Below are 25,373 nucleotides of genomic sequence, written 5' to 3' on the forward strand. Positions count from 1 at the left end.
CAGCACTGACATCGACACAGGTGCAGAACGACACAGAAACTTCAGACTGACATCGCCACGCGTGCAGAACGACACGGAAACTTCAGCACTGACATCGACACACATGCGGAATGACATGGAAACTTCAGCACTGACATCGACACACGTGCAGACCAACACAGAAACTTCAGCACTGACATTGACACACGTGCAGAACGACACAGAAACTTCAGCACTGACATCGACACACGTGCAGAATGGCACAGAAACGTCAGCACTGACATCGACACACGTGCAGAACAGCACAGAAACTTCAGCACTGACATCGACACACGTGCGGAACGACACAGAAACTTCAGCACTGACATTGACACGTGTGCAGAACGACACCGAAACGTCAGCGTTGACATCGACACATGTGCAGATCGGCACGGAAACTTCAGCACTGACATCGACACACATGCAGAACGACACAGAAACGTCAGCACTGACATCGACACAGGTGCGGAACGACACAGAAACACGTACAGAATGGCACAGAAACTTCAGCACTGACATCGACACACGTGCGCAACGACACAGAAACTTCAGCACTGACATCGACACACGTGCAGAATGGCACGGAATCTTCATAACTGACATCTATACACAAGCAGAACGACGCGGAAACTTCAGCACTGACATCGACACACGTGCGGAACGACACGGAAACTTCAGCACTGACATCGACACACGTGCGGAACGACACCGAAACCTCAGCACTGACATCGACACACGTGCAGAACGACACCGAAACCTCAGCACTGACAACGACACACGTGCAGAAAGGGACAGAAACTTCAGCACTGACATCGACACACGTGCAGAACGACACCAAAACTTCAGCACTGACATCGACACACGTGCCGAATGGCACAGAAACATCAGCACCTGACTTCGACACACGTGCAGAACGACACAGAAACTTCAGCACTGACATCGACACACGTGCGGAACGACACAGAAACTTCAGCACTGACATCGACACACGTGCAGAACAACACGGAAACTTCAGCACTGACATTGACACACGTGCAGAACGACACAAACTTCAGCACTGACATCGACACACGTGCAGAACGTCTCGGAAAGTTCAGCAGGGACATCGACACACGTGCAGAACGACACGGACACTTCGGCACTGACATCGACACACGTGCAGAACGACACGAACACTTCGGCACTGCCATGGACACACGTGCAGAACGACGCAAACTTCAACATTGACATCGACACCAGCGCAGAACGACATGGAAACTTCAGACTGACATCGACACACGTGCGGAACAACACCGAAACTTCAGCACTGACATCGACACACATGCAGAACAACACAGAAACTTCAGCACTGACATTGACACACGTGCGGAACGACACGGAAACTTCAGCACCTGACATTGACACACGTGCAGAACGACACGGACACCTCAGCACTGACCACGACACACGTGCAGAATGGCACAGAAACATCAGCACCTAACATCGACACATGTGCAGAACGACACAGAAACTTCAGCACTGTCATCGACACACGTGCAGAACGACACAGAAACCTCAGCACTGACATCAACACACGTGCAGACCAATACAGAAACTTCAGCACTGACATTGACACACGTGCAGAACGACACAGAAACTTCAGCACTGACATCGACACACCTACAGCATGGCACAGAAACTTCAGCACTGACATGGACACACGTGCAGAACGACACAGAAACTTCAGCACTGACATCGACACACCTACAGCATGGCACAGAAACTTCAGCACTGACATCGACACACGTGCAGAACGGCACAGAAACTTCAGCACTGACATCGACACACGTGCGGAACGACACCGAAACCTCAGCACTGACATTGACACACGTGCAGAAATGCACAGAAACTTCAGCACTGACATCGACACACGTGCAGAACGACACAGAAACTTCAGCACTGACATCGACACACGTGCGGAACGACACCGAAACTTCAGCACTGACATCGACACACGTGCGCTACGACACAGAAACTTCAGCACTGACATCGACTCACGTGCAGAACGGCACGGAATCTTCATAACTGACATCTACACACAAGCAGAACGACGCGGAAAGTTCAGCATTGACATCTACACACATGCAGAACGAGACGGAAACTTCAGGACTGACATCGACACCAGCGCAGAATGACACGGAAACTCCAGCACAGACATCGACACACGTGCAGAAAGACACGGAAACCTCAGCACTGACATCGACACACGTGCAGAACGACACAGAAACTTTAGCACTGACATCGACACACGTGCAGAAAGGCACAGAAACCTCAGGACAGGACTTCGACACATGTGCAGAACGACACCGAAACTCCAGCACTGACATCGACACACGTGCAGAACGACACAGAAACCTCAGCACTGACATCGACACCAGCGCAGAATGACACGGAAACCTCAGTACTGACATCGACACACGCGCAGAACGACACAGAAACTTTAGCACTGACATCGACACACGTGCAGAAAGACACGGAAACCTCAGCACTGACATCGACACACGTGCAGAACGACACAGAATCCTCAGCACTGACATCGACACACGTGCAGACCAACACAGAAACTTCAGCACTGACATTGACACACGCGCAGAACGACACCGAAACTCCAGCACTGACATCGACACACGTGCAGAACGACACAGAAACCTCAGCACTGACATCGACACCAGCGCAGAATGACACGGAAACCTCAGTACTGACATCGACACACGTGCAGAAAAACATGGAAACTTTAGCACTGTCATCGACACATGTGCAGAACGACACCGAAACCTCAGCACTGACATCGACACACGTGAGGAACGACACAGAAACTTCAGCACTGACATCGACACACATGCAGAACGACACCGAAACCTCAGCACTGACATCGACACAGGTGCAGAACGACACAGAAACTTCAGACTGACATCGACACGCGTGCAGAACGACACGGAAACTTCAGACTGACATCGACACGCATGCAGAACGACACGGAAACTTCAGCAGTGACATCGACACACATGCGGAACGACACGGAAACTTCAGCACTGACATCGACACACGTGCAGACCAACACAGAAACTTCAGCACTGACATTGACACACGTGCAGAACGACACAGAAACTTCAGCACTGACATCGACACACCTACAGAATGGCACAGAAACTTCAGCATTGACATCGACACACGTGCAGAACGGCACAGAAACTTCAGCACTGACATCGACACACGTGCGGAACGACACCGAAACTTCAGCACTGACATCGACACACGTGCGGAACGACACTGAAACCTCAGCACTGACATTGACACACGTGCGGAAATGCACAGAAACTTCAGCACTGACATCGACACACGTGCAGAACGACACAGAAACTTCAGCACTGACATCGACTCACGTGCAGAACGGCACGGAATCTTCATAACTGACATCTACACACAAGCAGAACGACGCGGAAAGTTCAGCATTGACATCTACACACATGCAGAACGAGACGGAAACTTCAGGACTGACATCGACACCAGCGCAGAATGACACGGAAACCTCAGCACTGACATCGACACACGTGCAAGACAACACGGAAACTCCAGCACAGACATCGACACACGTGCAGAACGACATAGTAACCTCAGCACTGACATCGACACAAGTGCTGAACAACACGGAAACTTCAGCACTGACATCGACACACGTGCAGAAAGACACGGAAACCTCAGCACTGACATCGACACACGCGCAGAACGACACAGAAACTTTAGCACTGACATCGACACACGTGCAGAAAGACACGGAAACCTCAGCACTGACATCGACACTCGTGCAGAACGACACAGAAACTTTAGCACTGACATCGACACACGTGCAGAAAGGCACAGAAACCTCAGCACAGGACTTCGACACATGTGCAGAACGACACCGAAACTCCAGCACTGACATCGACACATGTGCAGAACGACACAGAAACCTCAGCACTGACATCGACACCAGCGCAGAATGACACGGAAACCTCAGTACTGACATCGACACACGTGCAGAAAAACATGGAAACTTTAGCACTGTCATCGACACACGTGAGGAACGACACCGAAACCTCAGCACTGACATCGACACACATGCAGAACGACACCGAAACCTCAGCACTGACATCGACACAGGTGCAGAACGACACAGAAACTTCAGCACTGACATCGACACACGTGCAGAACGACACCGAAACCTCAGCACTGACATCGACACAGGTGCAGAACGACACAGAAACTTCAGACTGACATCGACCCGCGTGCAGAACGACACGGAAACTTCAGACTGACATCGACACGCGTGCAGAACGACACGGAAACTTCAGCAGTGACATCGACACACATGCGGAACGACACGGAGACTTCAGCACTGACATCGACACATATGCAGAACGACATGGAAACTTCAGCACTGACATCGACACACGTGCAGAACGGCACAGAAACTTCAGCACTGACATGGAAACACGTGCGGAACGGCACGGAATCTTCATAACTGACATCTACACACTAGCAGAACGACGCGGAAACATCAGCACTGATATTGACACACGTGTGGAACGACACCGAAACTTCAGCACTGACATCGACACACGTGCGCAATGACACAGAAACCTCAGCACTGACATCGACACACGTGCGGAACGACACCGAAACCTCAGCACTGACATCGACACACATGCAGAAAGGCACAGAAACTTCAGCACTGACATCGACACACGTGCAGAACAACACGGAAACATTCAGCACTGACATCGACACACGTACAGAATGGCACAGAAACTTCAGCACTGACATCGACACACGTGCGCAACGACACAGAAACTTCAACACTGTCATCGACACACGTGCAGAACGGCACGGAAACTTCAGCATTGACATCGACACACATGCAGAACGACACGGAAACTTCAGGACTGACATCGACACCAGCGCAGAATGACACGGAAACCTCAGCACTGACATCGACACACGTGCAAGACAACACGGAAACTGCAGCACAGACATCAACACATGTGCAGAACGACATAGAAACTTCAACACTGACATCGACACACGTGCAGTACGACACGGAAACTTCAGCACTGACATCGACACACGTGCAGAACGACGCGGAAACTTCAGCACTGATATCGACACAGGTGCAGAACGACACGGAAACTTCAGCACTGACATCGACACACGTGAGGAACGACACCGAAACTTCAGCACTGACATCGACACACGTGCAGAACGACACCGAAACCTCAGCACTGACATCGACACAAGTGCAGAAAGGCACAGAAACTTCAGCACTGACATCGACACACGTGCAGAATGACACAGAAACTTCAGCATTGACATTGACACACCTACAGAATGGCACAGAAACCTCAGCACTGACATCGACACACGTGCGCAACGACACAGAAACTTCAGCACTGACATCGACACACGTGCAGAACGGCACAGAAACTTCAGCACTGACATCGACACACTTGCGGAACGACACGGAAACTTCAGCACTGACATCGACACACGTGAGGAACGACACAGAAACTTCAGCACTGACATCGACACACATGCAGAACGACACCGAAACCTCAGCACTGACATCGACACAGGTGCAGAACGACACCGAAACTTCAGACTGACATCGACACGCGTGCAGAACGACACGGAAACTTCAGACTGACATCGACACGCGTGCAGAACGACACGGAAACTTCAGCAGTGACATCGACACACATGCGGAACGACACGGAAACTTCAGCACTGACATCGACACACGTGCAGACCGACACAGAAACTTCAGCACTGACATCGACACACCTACAGAATGGCACAGAAACTTCAGCACTGACATCGACACACGTGCAGAACAGCACAGAAACTTCAGCACTGACATCGACACACGTGCGGAACGACACCGAAACCTCAGCACTGACATTGACACACGTGCAGAAATGCACAGAAACTTCAGCACTGACATCGACACACGTGCAGAACGACACAGAAACTTCAGCACTGACATCAACTCACGTGCAGAACGGCACGGAATCTTCATAACTGACATCTACACACAAGCAGAACGACGCGGAAAGTTCAGCATTGACATCTACACACATGCAGAACGAGACGGAAACTTCAGGACTGACATCGACACCAGCGCAGAATGACACGGAAACCTCAGCACTGACATCGACACACGTGCAAGACAACACGGAAACTCCAGCACAGACATCGACACACGTGCAGAACGACATAGTAACTTCAGCACTGACATCGACACAAGTGCTGAACGACACGGAAACTTCAGCACTGACATCGACACACGTGCAGAAAGACACGGAAACCTCAGCACTGACATCGACACACGTGCAGAACGACACAGAAACTTTAGCACTGACATCGACACACGTGCAGAAAGGCACAGAAACCTCAGCACAGGACTTCGACACATGTGCAGAACGACACCGAAACTCCAGCACTGACATCGACACCAGCGCAGAATGACACGGAAACCTCAGTACTGACATCGACACACGTGCAGAAAAACATGGAAACTTTAGCACTGTCATCGACACACGTGAGGAACGACACAGAAACTTCAGCACTGACATCGACACACATGCAGAACGACACCGAAACCTCAGCACTGACATCGACACAGGTGCAGAACGACACAGAAACTTCAGCACTGACATCGACACACGTGCAGAACGACACCGAAACCTCAGCACTGACATCGACACAGGTGCAGAACGACACAGAAACTTCAGACTGACATCGACACACGTGCAGAACAACGCGGAAACTTCAGCATTGACATCGACACACATGCAGAACGACACAGAAACTTCAGGACTGACATCGACACCAGCGCAGAATGACACGGAAACCTCAGCACTGACATCGACACACGTGCAAGACAACACGGAAACTTCAGCACCTGACATCGACACATGTGCAGAACGGCACCGAAACTTCAGCACTGACATCGACACATGCGCAGAACGACGCGGAAACTTCAGCACTGATATCGACACAGGTGCAGAACGACACGGAAACCTCAGCACTGACATCGACACACGTGAGGAACGACACGGAAACTTCAGCACTGACATCGACACACGTGCAGAACGACACCGAAACCTCAGCACTGACATCGACACAAGTGCAGAAAGGCACAGAAACTTCAGCACTGACATCGATACACGTGCAGAACAACACAGAAACTTCATCATTGACATTGACACACCTACAGAATGGCACAGAAACTTCATAACTGACATCTACACACAAGCAGAACGACACGGAAAGTTCAGCATTGACATCTACACACAAGCAGAACGACACGGAAACTTCAGCACTGACATCGACACACGTGCAGACCAACACAGAAACTTCAGCACTGACATTGACACACGTGCAGAACGACACAGAAACTTCAGCACTGACATCGACACACCTACAGAATGGCACAGAAACCTCAGCATTGACATCGACACACGTGCAGAACGGCACAGAAACTTCAGCACTGACATCGACACACGTGCGGCACGACACCGAAACTTCAGCACTGACATCGACACACGTGCGGAACGACACTGAAACCTCAGCACTGACATTGACACACGTGCGGAAATGCACAGAAACTTCAGCACTGACATCGACACACGTGCAGAACGACACAGAAACTTCAGCACTGACATCGACTCACGTGCAGAACGGCACGGAATCTTCATAACTGACATCTACACACAAGCAGAACGACGCGGAAAGTTCAGCATTGACATCTACACACAAGCAGAACGAGACAGAAACTTCAGGACTGACATCGACACCAGCGCAGAATGACACGGAAACCTCAGCACTGACATCGACACACGTGCAAGACAACACGGAAACTCCAGCACAGACATCGACACACGTGCAGAACGACATAGTAACCTCAGCACTGACATCGACACAAGTGCTGAACGACACGGAAACTTCAGCACTGACATCGACACATGTGCAGAACGACACAGAAACCTCAGCACTGACATCGACTCCAGCGCAGAATGACACGGAAACCTCACTACTGACATCGACACACGTGCAGAAAGACACGGAAACCTCAGCACTGACATCGACACACGTGCAGAACGACACAGAAACTTTAGCACTGACATCGACACACGTGCAGAAAGGCACAGAAACCTCAGCACAGGACTTCGACACATGTGCAGAACGACACCGAAACTCCAGCACTGACATCGACACACATGCAGAACGACACAGAAACGTCAGCACTGACTTCGACACAGGTGCAGAACGACACAGAAACTTCAGACTGACATCGACACGTGTGCAGAACGACACGGAAACTTCAGCAGTGACATGGACACACATGCGGAACGACACGGAAACTTCAGCACTGACATCGACACATGTGCAGAACGACATGGAAACTTCAGCACTGACATCGACACACGTGCAGAACGGCACAGAAACTTTAGCACTGACATCGACACACGTGCAGAAAGGCACAGAAACCTCAGCACAGGCCTTCGACACATGTGCAGAACGACACCGAAACTCCAGCACTGACATCGACACACATGCAGAACGACACAGAAACGTCAGCACTGACTTCGACACAGGTGCAGAACGACACAGAAACTTCAGACTGACATCGACACGTGTGCAGAACGACACGGAAACTTCAGCAGTGACATGGACACACATGCGGAACGACACGGAAACTTCAGCACTGACATCGACACATGTGCAGAACGACATGGAAACTTCAGCACTGACATCGACACACGTGCAGAACGGCACAGAAACTTCAGCACTGACATGGAAACACGTGCGGAACGGCACGGAATCTTCATAACTGACATCTACACACTAGCAGAACGACGCGGAAACATAAGCACTGATATTGACACACGTGTGGAACGACACCGAAACTTCAGCACTGACATCGACACACGTGCGCAATGACACAGAAACCTCAGCACTGACATCGACACACGTGCGGAACGACACCGAAACCTCAGCACTGACATCGACACACATGCAGAAAGGCACAGAAACTTCAGCACTGACATCGACACACGTGCAGAACAACACGGAAACATTCAGCACTGACATCGACACACGTACAGAATGGCACAGAAACTTCAGCACTGACATCGACACACGTGCGCAACGACACAGAAACTTCAACACTGTCATCGACACACGTGCAGAACGGCACGGAAACTTCAGCATTGACATCGACACACATGCAGAACGACACGGAAACTTCACGACTGACATCGACACCAGCGCAGAATGACACGGAAACCTCAGCACTGACATCGACACACGTGCAAGACAACACGGAAACTGCAGCACAGACATCGACACATGTGCAGAACGACATAGAAACTTCAACACTGACATCGACACACGTGCAGTACGACACGGAAACTTCAGCACTGACATCGACACACGTGCAGAACGACGCGGAAACTTCAGCACTGACATCGACACATGTGCAGAACGACGCGGAAACTTCAGCACTGACATCGACACACGTGCGGAACGGCACCGAAACTTCAGCACTGACATCAACACACGTGCGGAACGACACCGAAACCTCAGCACTGACATCGACACACGTGCAGAACGACACCGAAACCTCAGCACTGACAACGACACACGTGCAGAAAGGCACAGAAACTTCAGCACTAACATCGACACACGTGCAGAACGACACCGAAACTTCAGCACTGACATCGACACACGTGCAGAATGGCACAGAAACATCAGCACCTGACTTCGACACACGTGCAGAACGACACAGAAACTTCAGCACTGACATCGACACACGTGCGGAACGACACAGAAACTTCAGCACTGACATCGACACACGTGCAGAACAACACGGAAACTTCAGCACTGACATTGACACACGTGTAGAACGACACAAACTTCAGCACTGACATCGACACACGTGCAGAACGTCTCGGAAAGTTCAGCAGGGACATCGACACACGTGCAGAACGAAACGGACACTTCGGCACTGACATCGACACACGTGCAGAACGACACGAACACTTCGGCACTGCCATGGACACACGTGCAGAACGACGCAAACTTCAACATTGACATCGACACCAGCGCAGAACGACATGGAAACTTCAGGCTGACATCAACACACGTGCAGAACGACACGGAAACTTCAGCGGGGACATCGACACACGTGCAGAACGACACGGAAAATTCAGCACTGACATCGACACACGTGCGGAACAACACCGAAACCTCAGCACTGACATCCACACACGTGCGGAACGACACCGAAACTTCAGCACTGACATCGACACACATGCAGAACAACACAGAAACTTCAGCACTGACATCGACACACGTGCGGAACGACACGGAAACTTCAGCACCTGACATCGACACATGTGCAGAACGGCACCGAAACTTCAGCACTGACATCGACACATGCGCAGAACAACACAGAAACTTCAGCACTGACATTGACACACGTGCAGAACGACACAGAAACTTCAGCACTGACATCGACACCTACAGAATGGCACAGAAACTTCAGCACTGACATCGACACACGTGCAGAACGGCACAGAAACTTCAGCACTGACATCGACACACGTGCGGAACGACACCGAAACCTCAGCACTGACATTGACACATGTGCAGAAATGCACAGAAACTTCAGCACTGACATCGACACACGTGCAGAACGACACAGAAACTTCAGCACTGACATCGACACACGTGCGGAACGACACCGAAACTTCAGCACTGACATCGACACACGTGCAGAACGACACAGAAACTTCAGCACTGACATCGACTCACGTGCAGAACGGCACGGAATCTTCATAACTGACATCTACACACAAGCAGAACGACGCGGAAAGTTCAGCATTGACATCTACACACATGCAGAACGAGACGGAAACTTCAGGACTGACATCGACACCAGCGCAGAATGACACGGAAACCTCAGCACTGACATCGACACACGTGCAAGACAACACGGAAACTCCAGCACAGACATCGACACACGTGCAGAACGACATAGTAACCTCAGCACTGACATCGACACAAGTGCTGAACGACACGGAAACTTCAGCACTGACATCGACACACGTGCAGAAAGGCACGGAAACCTCAGCACTGACATCGACACACGTGCAGAACGACACAGAAACTTTAGCACTGACATCGACACACGTGCAGAAAGGCACAGAAACCTCAGGACAGGACTTCGACACATGTGCAGAACGACACCGAAACTCCAGCACTGACATCGACACACGTGCAGAAAGACACGGAAACCTCAGCACTGACATCGACACACGTGCAGAACGACACAGAAACTTTAGCACTGACATCGACACACGTGCAGAAAGGCACAGAAACCTCAGGACAGGACTTCGACACATGTGCAGAACGACACAGAAACCTCAGCACTGACATCGACACCAGCGCAGAATGACACGGAAACCTCAGTACTGACATCGACACACGTGCAGAAAAACATGGAAACTTTAGCACTGTCATCGACACATGTGCAGAACGACACCGAAACCTCAGCACTGACATCGACACACGTGAGGAACGACACAGAAACTTCAGCACTGACATCGACACACATGCAGAACGACACCGAAACCTCAGCACTGACATCGACACAGGTGCAGAACGACACAGAAACTTCAGACTGACATCGACACGCGTGCAGAACGACACGGAAACTTCAGCAGTGACATCGACACACATGCAGAACGACACGGAAACTTCAGCACTAACATCGACACATGTGCAGATCGACATGGAAACTTCTGCACTGACATCGACACACGTGTAGAACGACACGGAAACTTCAGCACTGACATCGACACACGTGCAGAACGGCACAGAAACTTCAGCACTGACATGGAAACACGTGCGGAACGGCACAGAATCTTCATAACTGACATCTACACACCAGCAGAATGACGCGGAAACATCAGCACTGATATTGACACACGTGTGGAACGACACCGAAACTTCAGCACTGACATCGACACACGTGCGCAATGACACAGAAACCTCAGCACTGACATCGACACACGTGCGGAACGACACCGAAACTTCAGCACTGACATCGACACACATGCAGAAAGGCACAGAAACTTCAGCACTGACATCGACACACGTGCAGAACAACACGGAAACATTCAGCACTGACATCGACACACGTACAGAATGGCACAGAAACTTCAGCACTGTCATCGACACAGATGCAGAACGACACGGAAACTTCAGCACTGACATCTACACACTAGCAGAACGATGTGGAAACTTCAGCACTGACATCGACACACGTGCAGAACAACACGGAAACTTCAGCACTGACATCGACACACGTGCAGAACGACACGGACACTTCGGCACTGACATCGACACACGTGCAGAACGACACGAACACTTCGGCACTGCCATGGACACACATGCAGAACGACGCAAACTTCAACATTGACATCGACACCAGCGCAGAACGACATGGAAACATCAGACTGACATCAACACACGTGCAGAACGACACGGAAACTTCAGCAGGGACATCGACACACGTGCGGAACGACACCGAAACTTCAGCACTGACATCGACACACATGCAGAACAACACAGAAACTTCAGCACTGACATCGACACACGTGCGGAACGACACCGAAACTTCAGCACCTGACATCGACACATGTGCAGAACGGCACCGAAACCTCAGCACTGACATCGACACATGCGCAGAACGACACAGAAACTTCAGCACTGACATCGACACACGTGCAGAAAGGCACAGAAACGTCACCACTGACATCGACACACGTGCAGAACAACACGGAAACTTCCGCACTGACATTGACACACGTGCGGAACGACACCGAAACTTCAGCACTGACCACGACACACGTGCAGAATGGCACAGAAACATCAGCACCTAACATCGACACATGTGCAGAACGACACAGAAACTTCAGCACTGTCATCGACACACGTGCAGAACGACACAGAATCCTCAGCACTGACATCGACACACGTGCAGACCAACACAGAAACTTCAGCACTGACATTGACACACGTGCAGAACGACACAGAAACTTCAGCACTGACATCGACACACCTACAGAATGGCACAGAAACTTCAGCACTGACATTGACACACGTGCAGAACGGCACAGAAACTTCAGCACTGACATCGACACACGTGCGGAACGACACCGAAACTCCAGCACTGACATCGACACACGTGCAGAACGACACAGAAACCTCAGCACTGACATCGACACCAGCGCAGAATGATACGGAAACCTCAGAACTGACATCGACACACGTGCAGAAAAACATGGAAACTTTAGCACTGTCATCGACACATGTGCAGAACGACACCGAAACCTCAGCACTGACATCGACACACGTGAGGAACGACACAGAAACTTCAGCACTGACATCGACACACATGCAGAACGACACCGAAACCTCAGCACTGACATTGACACACGTGCAGAAAAACATGGAAACTTTAGCACTGTCATCGACACATGTGCAGAACGACACCGAAACCTCAGCACTGACATCGACACACGTGAGGAACGACACAGAAACTTCAGCACTGACATCGACACACATGCAGAACGACACCGAAACCTCAGCACTGACATCGACACACGTGCAGAACGACACAGAAACATCAGACTGACATCGACACGCGTGCAGAACGACACGGAAACTTCAGACTGACATCGACACGCGTGCAGAACGACACGGAAACTTCAGCAGTGACATGTACACACATGCGGAACGACATGGAAACTTCAGCACTGACATCGACACACGTGCAGACCAACACAGAAACTTCAGCACTGACATTGACACACGTGCAGAACACCTACAGAATGGCACAGAAACTTCAGCATTGACATCGACACACGTGCAGAACGGCACAGAAACTTCAGCACTGACATCGACACACGTGCGGAACGACACCGAAACTTCAGCACTGACATCGACACACGTGCGGAACGACACTGAAACCTCAGCACTGACATTGACACACGTGCGGAAATGCACAGAAACTTCAGCACTGACATCGACACACGTGCAGAACGACACAGAACCTTCAGCACTGACATCGACTCACGTGCAGAACGGCACGGAATCTTATTAACTGACATCTACACACAAGCAGAACGACGCGGAAAGTTCAGCATTGACATCGACACCAGCGCAGAATGACACGGAAACCTCAGCACTGACATCGACACACGTGCAAGACAACACAGAAACTTCAGCACTGACATCGACACACGTGAAGAACAACACGGAAAATTAAGCATTGACATTGACACACCTACAGAATGGCACAGAAACTTCATAACTGACATCTACACACAAGCAGAACGACGCGGAAAGTTCAGCATTGACATCTACACACAAGCAGAACGACACGGAAACTTCAGCACTGACATCGACACACGTGCAGACCAACACAGAAACCTCAGCACTGACATTGACACACGTGCAGAACGACACAGAAACTTCAGCACTGACATCGACACACCTACAGAATGGCACAGAAACCTCAGCATTGACATCGACACACGTGCAGAACTGCACAGAAACTTCAGCACTGACATCGACACACGTGCGGAACGACACCGAAACTTCAGTACTGACATCGACACACGTGCGGAACGACACTGAAACCTCAGCACTGACATTGACACACGTGCGGAAATGCACAGAAACTTCAGCACTGACATCGACACACGTGCAGAACGACACAGAAACTTCAGCACTGACATCGACTCACGTGCAGAACGGCACGGAATCTTCATAACTGACATCTACACACAAGCAGAACGACGCGGAAAGTTCAGCATTGACATCTACACACATGCAGAACGAGACGGAAACTTCAGGACTGACATCGACACCAGCGCAGAATGACACGGAAACCTCAGCACTGACATCGACACACGTGCAAGACAACACGGAAACTCCAGCACAGACATCGACACACGTGCAGAACGACATAGTAACCTCAGCACTGACATCGACACAAGTGCTGAACGACATGGAAACTTCAGCACTGACATCGACACACGTGCAGAAAGACACGGAAACCTCAGCACTGACATCGACACACGTGCAGAACGACACAGAAACTTTAGCACTGACATCGACACACGTGCAGAAAGGTACAGAAACCTCAGCACAGGACATGTGCAGAACGACACCGAAACTCCAGCACTGACATCGACACATGTGCAGAACGACACAGAAACCTCAGCACTGACATCGACACCAGCGCAGAATGACACGGAAACCTCAGTACTGACATCGACACACGTGCAGAAAAACATGGAAACTTTAGCACTGTCATCGACACACGTGAGGAACGACACAGAAACTTCAGCACTGACATCGACACACATGCAGAACGACACCGAAACCTCAGCACTGACATCGACACAGGTGCAGAACGACACAGAAACTTCAGCACTGACATCGACACACGTGCAGAACGACACCGAAACCTCAGCACTGACATCGACACAGGTGCAGAACGACACAGAAACTTCAGACTGACATCGACACGCGTGCAGAACGACACGGAAACTTCAGCACTGACATCGACACGCGTGCAGAACGACACGGAAACTTCAGCAGTGACATCGACACACATGCGGAACGACACGGAGACTTCAGCACTGACATCGACACATGTGCAGAACGACATGGAAACTTCAGCACTGACATCGACACACGTGCAGAACGGCACAGAAACTTCAGCACTGACGTGGAAACACGTGCGGAACGGCACGGAATCTTCATAACTGACATCTACACACTAGCAGAACGACGCGGAAACATCAGCACTGATATTGACACACGTGTGGAACGACACCGAAACTTCAGCACTGACATCGACACACGTGCGCAATGACACAGAAACCTCAGCACTGACATCGACACACGTGCGGAACGACACCGAAACCTCAGCACTGACATCGACACACATGCAGAAAGGCACAGAAACTTCAGCACTGACATCGACACACGTGCAGAACAACACGGAAACATTCAGCACTGACATCGACACACGTACAGAATGGCACAGAAACTTCAGCACTGACATCGACACACATGCGCAACGACACAGAAACTTCAACACTGTCATCGACACACGTGCAGAACGGCACGGAAACTTCAGCATTGACATCGACACACATGCAGAACGACACGGAAACTTCAGGACTGACATCGACACCAGCGCAGAATGACACGGAAACCTCAGCACTGACATCGACACACGTGCAAGACAACACGGAAACTGCAGCACAGACATCGACACATGTGCAGAACGACATAGAAACTTCAACACTGACATCGACACACGTGCGCAACGACACAGAAACTTCAGCACTGACATCGACACACGTGCAGAACGACGCGGAAACTTCAGCACTGACATCGACACACTTGCGGAACGACACGGAAACTTCAGCACTGACATCGACACACGTGAGGAACGACACCGAAACTTCAGCACTGACATCGACACACGTGCAGAACGACACCGAAACTTCAGCACTGACATCGACACAAGTGCAGAAAGGCACAGAAACTTCAGCACTGACATCGACACACGTGAGGAACGACACAGAAACTTCAGCATTGACATTGACACACCTACAGAATGGCACAGAAACTTCAGCACTGACATCGACACACGTGCGCAACGACACAGAAACTTCAGCACTGACATCGACACACGTGCAGAACGGCACAGAAACTTCAGCACTGACATCGACACACTTGCGGAACGACACGGAAACTTCAGCACTGACATCGACACACGTGAGGAACGACACAGAAACTTCAGCACTGACATCGACACACGTGCAGAACGGCACAGAAACTTCAGTACTGACATCGACACACTTGCGGAACGACACGGAAACTTCAGCACTGACATCGACACACGTGAGGAACGACACAGAAACTTCAGCACTGACATCGACACACATGCAGAACGACACCGAAACCTCAGCACTGACATCGACACAGGTGCAGAACGACACAGAAACTTCAGACTGACATCGACACGTGTGCAGAACGACACGGAAACTTCGACTGACATCGACACGCGTGCAGAACGACACGGAAACTTCAGCAGTGACATCGACACACATGCGGAACGACACGGAAACTTCAGCACTGACATTGACACACGTGCAGAAATGCACAGAAACTTCAGCACTGACATCGAACACACGTGCAGAACGACACAGAAACTTCAGCACTGACATCTACACACAAGCAGAACGACGCGGAAAGTTCAGCATTGACATCTACACACATGCAGAACGAGACGGAAACTTCAGGACTGACATCGACACCAGCGCAGAATGACACGGAAACCTCAGCACTGACATCGACACACGTGCAAGACAACACGGAAACTCCAGCACAGACATCGACACACGTGCAGAACGACATAGTAACCTCAGCACTGACATCGACACAAGTGCTGAACGACACGGAAACTTCAGCACTGACATCGACACACGTGCAGAAAGACACGGAAACCTCAGCACTGACATCGACACACGTGCAGAACGACACAGAAACTTTAGCACTGACATCGACACACGTGCAGAAAGGCACAGAAACCTCAGCACAGGACTTCGACACATGTGCAGAACGACACCGAAACTCCAGCACTGACATCGACACACGTGCAGAACGACACAGAAACCTCAGCACTGACATCGACACCAGCGCAGAATGACACGGAAACCTCAGTACTGACATCGACACACGTGCAGAAAAACATGGAAACTTTAGCACTGTCATCGACACATGTGCAGAACAACACGGAAACTTCCGCACTGACATTGACACACGTGCGGAACGACACCGAAACTTCAGCACTGACCACGACACACGTGCAGAATGGCACAGAAACATCAGCACCTAACATCGACACATGTGCAGAACGACACAGAAACTTCAGCACTGTCATCGACACACGTGCAGAACGACACAGAATCCTCAGCACTGACATCGACACACGTGCAGACCAACACAGAAACTTCAGCACTGACATTGACACACGTGCAGAACGACACAGAAACTTCAGCACTGACATCGACACACCTACAGAATGGCACAGAAACTTCAGCACTGACATCGACACACGTGCAGAACGGCACAGAAACTTCAGCACTGACATCGACACACGTGCGGAACGACACCGAAACTCCAGCACTGACATCGACACACGTGCAGAACGACACAGAAACCTCAGCACTGACATCGACACCAGCGCAGAATGATACGGAAACCTCAGAACTGACATCGACACACGTGCAGAAAAACATGGAAACTTTAGCACTGTCATCGACACATGTGCAGAACGACACCGAAACCTCAGCACTGACATCGACACACGTGAGGAACGACACAGAAACTTCAGCACTGACATCGACACACATGCAGAACGACACCGAAACCTCAGCACTGACATTGACACACGTGCAGAAAAACATGGAAACTTTAGCACTGTCATCGACACATGTGCAGAACGACACCGAAACCTCAGCACTGACATCGACACACGTGAGGAACGACACAGAAACTTCAGCACTGACATCGACACACATGCAGAACGACACCGAAACCTCAGCACTGACATCGACACACGTGCAGAACGACACAGAAACATCAGACTGACATCGACACGCGTGCAGAACGACACGGAAACTTCAGACTGACATCGACACGCGTGCAGAACGACACGGAAACTTCAGCAGTGACATGTACACACATGCGGAACGACATGGAAACTTCAGCACTGACATCGACACACGTGCAGACCAACACAGAAACTTCAGCACTGACATTGACACACGTGCAGAACACCTACAGAATGGCACAGAAACTTCAGCATTGACATCGACACACGTGCAGAACGGCACAGAAACTTCAGCACTGACATCGACACACGTGCGGAACGACACCGAAACTTCAGCACTGACATCGACACACGTGCGGAACGACACTGAAACCTCAGCACTGACATTGACACACGTGCGGAAATGCACAGAAACTTCAGCACTGACATCGACACACGTGCAGAACGACACAGAACCTTCAGCACTGACATCGACTCACGTGCAGAACGGCACGGAATCTTATTAACTGACATCTACACACAAGCAGAACGACGCGGAAAGTTCAGCATTGACATCGACACCAGCGCAGAATGACACGGAAACCTCAGCACTGACATCGACACACGTGCAAGACAACACAGAAACTTCAGCACTGACATCGACACACGTGAAGAACAACACGGAAAATTAAGCATTGACATTGACACACCTACAGAATGGCACAGAAACTTCATAACTGACATCTACACACAAGCAGAACGACGCGGAAAGTTCAGCATTGACATCTACACACAAGCAGAACGACACGGAAACTTCAGCACTGACATCGACACACGTGCAGACCAACACAGAAACCTCAGCACTGACATTGACACACGTGCAGAACGACACAGAAACTTCAGCACTGACATCGACACACCTACAGAATGGCACAGAAACCTCAGCATTGACATCGACACACGTGCAGAACTGCACAGAAACTTCAGCACTGACATCGACACACGTGCGGAACGACACCGAAACTTCAGTACTGACATCGACACACGTGCGGAACGACACTGAAACCTCAGCACTGACATTGACACACGTGCGGAAATGCACAGAAACTTCAGCACTGACATCGACACACGTGCAGAACGACACAGAAACTTCAGCACTGACATCGACTCACGTGCAGAACGGCACGGAATCTTCATAACTGACATCTACACACAAGCAGAACGACGCGGAAAGTTCAGCATTGACATCTACACACATGCAGAACGAGACGGAAACTTCAGGACTGACATCGACACCAGCGCAGAATGACACGGAAACCTCAGCACTGACATCGACACACGTGCAAGACAACACGGAAACTCCAGCACAGACATCGACACACGTGCAGAACGACATAGTAACCTCAGCACTGACATCGACACAAGTGCTGAACGACACGGAAACTTCAGCACTGACATCGACACACGTGCAGAAAGACACGGAAACCTCAGCACTGACATCGACACACGTGCAGAACGACACAGAAACTTTAGCACTGACATCGACACACGTGCAGAAAGGTACAGAAACCTCAGCACAGGACATGTGCAGAACGACACCGAAACTCCAGCACTGACATCGACACATGTGCAGAACGACACAGAAACCTCAGCACTGACATCGACACCAGCGCAGAATGACACGGAAACCTCAGTACTGACATCGACACACGTGCAGAAAAACATGGAAACTTTAGCACTGTCATCGACACACGTGAGGAACGACACAGAAACTTCAGCACTGACATCGACACACATGCAGAACGACACCGAAACCTCAGCACTGACATCGACACAGGTGCAGAACGACACAGAAACTTCAGCACTGACATCGACACACGTGCAGAACGACACCGAAACCTCAGCACTGACATCGACACAGGTGCAGAACGACACAGAAACTTCAGACTGACATCGACACGCGTGCAGAACGACACGGAAACTTCAGCACTGACATCGACACGCGTGCAGAACGACACGGAAACTTCAGCAGTGACATCGACACACATGCGGAACGACACGGAGACTTCAGCACTGACATCGACACATGTGCAGAACGACATGGAAACTTCAGCACTGACATCGACACACGTGCAGAACGGCACAGAAACTTCAGCACTGACGTGGAAACACGTGCGGAACGGCACGGAATCTTCATAACTGACATCTACACACTAGCAGAACGACGCGGAAACATCAGCACTGATATTGACACACGTGTGGAACGACACCGAAACTTCAGCACTGACATCGACACACGTGCGCAATGACACAGAAACCTCAGCACTGACATCGACACACGTGCGGAACGACACCGAAACCTCAGCACTGACATCGACACACATGCAGAAAGGCACAGAAACTTCAGCACTGACATCGACACACGTGCAGAACAACACGGAAACATTCAGCACTGACATCGACACACGTACAGAATGGCACAGAAACTTCAGCACTGACATCGACACACATGCGCAACGACACAGAAACTTCAACACTGTCATCGACACACGTGCAGAACGGCACGGAAACTTCAGCATTGACATCGACACACATGCAGAACGACACGGAAACTTCAGGACTGACATCGACACCAGCGCAGAATGACACGGAAACCTCAGCACTGACATCGACACACGTGCAAGACAACACGGAAACTGCAGCACAGACATCGACACATGTGCAGAACGACATAGAAACTTCAACACTGACATCGACACACGTGCGCAACGACACAGAAACTTCAGCACTGACATCGACACACGTGCAGAACGACGCGGAAACTTCAGCACTGACATCGACACACTTGCGGAACGACACGGAAACTTCAGCACTGACATCGACACACGTGAGGAACGACACCGAAACTTCAGCACTGACATCGACACACGTGCAGAACGACACCGAAACTTCAGCACTGACATCGACACAAGTGCAGAAAGGCACAGAAACTTCAGCACTGACATCGACACACGTGAGGAACGACACAGAAACTTCAGCATTGACATTGACACACCTACAGAATGGCACAGAAACTTCAGCACTGACATCGACACACGTGCGCAACGACACAGAAACTTCAGCACTGACATCGACACACGTGCAGAACGGCACAGAAACTTCAGCACTGACATCGACACACTTGCGGAACGACACGGAAACTTCAGCACTGACATCGACACACGTGAGGAACGACACAGAAACTTCAGCACTGACATCGACACACGTGCAGAACGGCACAGAAACTTCAGTACTGACATCGACACACTTGCGGAACGACACGGAAACTTCAGCACTGACATCGACACACGTGAGGAACGACACAGAAACTTCAGCACTGACATCGACACACATGCAGAACGACACCGAAACCTCAGCACTGACATCGACACAGGTGCAGAACGACACAGAAACTTCAGACTGACATCGACACGTGTGCAGAACGACACGGAAACTTCGACTGACATCGACACGCGTGCAGAACGACACGGAAACTTCAGCAGTGACATCGACACACATGCGGAACGACACGGAAACTTCAGCACTGACATTGACACACGTGCAGAAATGCACAGAAACTTCAGCACTGACATCGAACACACGTGCAGAACGACACAGAAACTTCAGCACTGACATCTACACACAAGCAGAACGACGCGGAAAGTTCAGCATTGACATCTACACACATGCAGAACGAGACGGAAACTTCAGGACTGACATCGACACCAGCGCAGAATGACACGGAAACCTCAGCACTGACATCGACACACGTGCAAGACAACACGGAAACTCCAGCACAGACATCGACACACGTGCAGAACGACATAGTAACCTCAGCACTGACATCGACACAAGTGCTGAACGACACGGAAACTTCAGCACTGACATCGACACACGTGCAGAAAGACACGGAAACCTCAGCACTGACATCGACACACGTGCAGAACGACACAGAAACTTTAGCACTGACATCGACACACGTGCAGAAAGGCACAGAAACCTCAGCACAGGACTTCGACACATGTGCAGAACGACACCGAAACTCCAGCACTGACATCGACACACGTGCAGAACGACACAGAAACCTCAGCACTGACATCGACACCAGCGCAGAATGACACGGAAACCTCAGTACTGACATCGACACACGTGCAGAAAAACATGGAAACTTTAGCACTGTCATCGACACATGTGCAGAACAACACGGAAACTTCCGCACTGACATTGACACACGTGCGGAACGACACCGAAACTTCAGCACTGACCACGACACACGTGCAGAATGGCACAGAAACATCAGCACCTAACATCGACACATGTGCAGAACGACACAGAAACTTCAGCACTGTCATCGACACACGTGCAGAACGACACAGAATCCTCAGCACTGACATCGACACACGTGCAGACCAACACAGAAACTTCAGCACTGACATTGACACACGTGCAGAACGACACAGAAACTTCAGCACTGACATCGACACACCTACAGAATGGCACAGAAACTTCAGCACTGACATCGACACACGTGCAGAACGGCACAGAAACTTCAGCACTGACATCGACACACGTGCGGAACGACACCGAAACTCCAGCACTGACATCGACACACGTGCAGAACGACACAGAAACCTCAGCACTGACATCGACACCAGCGCAGAATGATACGGAAACCTCAGAACTGACATCGACACACGTGCAGAAAAACATGGAAACTTTAGCACTGTCATCGACACATGTGCAGAACGACACCGAAACCTCAGCACTGACATCGACACACGTGAGGAACGACACAGAAACTTCAGCACTGACATCGACACACATGCAGAACGACACCGAAACCTCAGCACTGACATTGACACACGTGCAGAAAAACATGGAAACTTTAGCACTGTCATCGACACATGTGCAGAACGACACCGAAACCTCAGCACTGACATCGACACACGTGAGGAACGACACAGAAACTTCAGCACTGACATCGACACACATGCAGAACGACACCGAAACCTCAGCACTGACATCGACACACGTGCAGAACGACACAGAAACATCAGACTGACATCGACACGCGTGCAGAACGACACGGAAACTTCAGACTGACATCGACACGCGTGCAGAACGACACGGAAACTTCAGCAGTGACATGTACACACATGCGGAACGACATGGAAACTTCAGCACTGACATCGACACACGTGCAGACCAACACAGAAACTTCAGCACTGACATTGACACACGTGCAGAACACCTACAGAATGGCACAGAAACTTCAGCATTGACATCGACACACGTGCAGAACGGCACAGAAACTTCAGCACTGACATCGACACACGTGCGGAACGACACCGAAACTTCAGCACTGACATCGACACACGTGCGGAACGACACTGAAACCTCAGCACTGACATTGACACACGTGCGGAAATGCACAGAAACTTCAGCACTGACATCGACACACGTGCAGAACGACACAGAACCTTCAGCACTGACATCGACTCACGTGCAGAACGGCACGGAATCTTATTAACTGACATCTACACACAAGCAGAACGACGCGGAAAGTTCAGCATTGACATCGACACCAGCGCAGAATGACACGGAAACCTCAGCACTGACATCGACACACGTGCAAGACAACACAGAAACTTCAGCACTGACATCGACACACGTGAAGAACAACACGGAAAATTAAGCATTGACATTGACACACCTACAGAATGGCACAGAAACTTCATAACTGACATCTACACACAAGCAGAACGACGCGGAAAGTTCAGCATTGACATCTACACACAAGCAGAACGACACGGAAACTTCAGCACTGACATCGACACACGTGCAGACCAACACAGAAACCTCAGCACTGACATTGACACACGTGCAGAACGACACAGAAACTTCAGCACTGACATCGACACACCTACAGAATGGCACAGAAACCTCAGCATTGACATCGACACACGTGCAGAACTGCACAGAAACTTCAGCACTGACATCGACACACGTGCGGAACGACACCGAAACTTCAGTACTGACATCGACACACGTGCGGAACGACACTGAAACCTCAGCACTGACATTGACACACGTGCGGAAATGCACAGAAACTTCAGCACTGACATCGACACACGTGCAGAACGACACAGAAACTTCAGCACTGACATCGACTCACGTGCAGAACGGCACGGAATCTTCATAACTGACATCTACACACAAGCAGAACGACGCGGAAAGTTCAGCATTGACATCTACACACATGCAGAACGAGACGGAAACTTCAGGACTGACATCGACACCAGCGCAGAATGACACGGAAACCTCAGCACTGACATCGACACACGTGCAAGACAACACGGAAACTCCAGCACAGACATCGACACACGTGCAGAACGACATAGTAACCTCAGCACTGACATCGACACAAGTGCTGAACGACACGGAAACTTCAGCACTGACATCGACACACGTGCAGAAAGACACGGAAACCTCAGCACTGACATCGACACACGTGCAGAACGACACAGAAACTTTAGCACTGACATCGACACAC

Source organism: Chiloscyllium plagiosum, unplaced genomic scaffold (assembly GCF_037043375.1).
Source record: "Chiloscyllium plagiosum isolate Xiang-an unplaced genomic scaffold, Cpla_swu_hap1 HiC_scaffold_12, whole genome shotgun sequence".
Taxonomy (NCBI): domain Eukaryota; kingdom Metazoa; phylum Chordata; class Chondrichthyes; order Orectolobiformes; family Hemiscylliidae; genus Chiloscyllium; species Chiloscyllium plagiosum.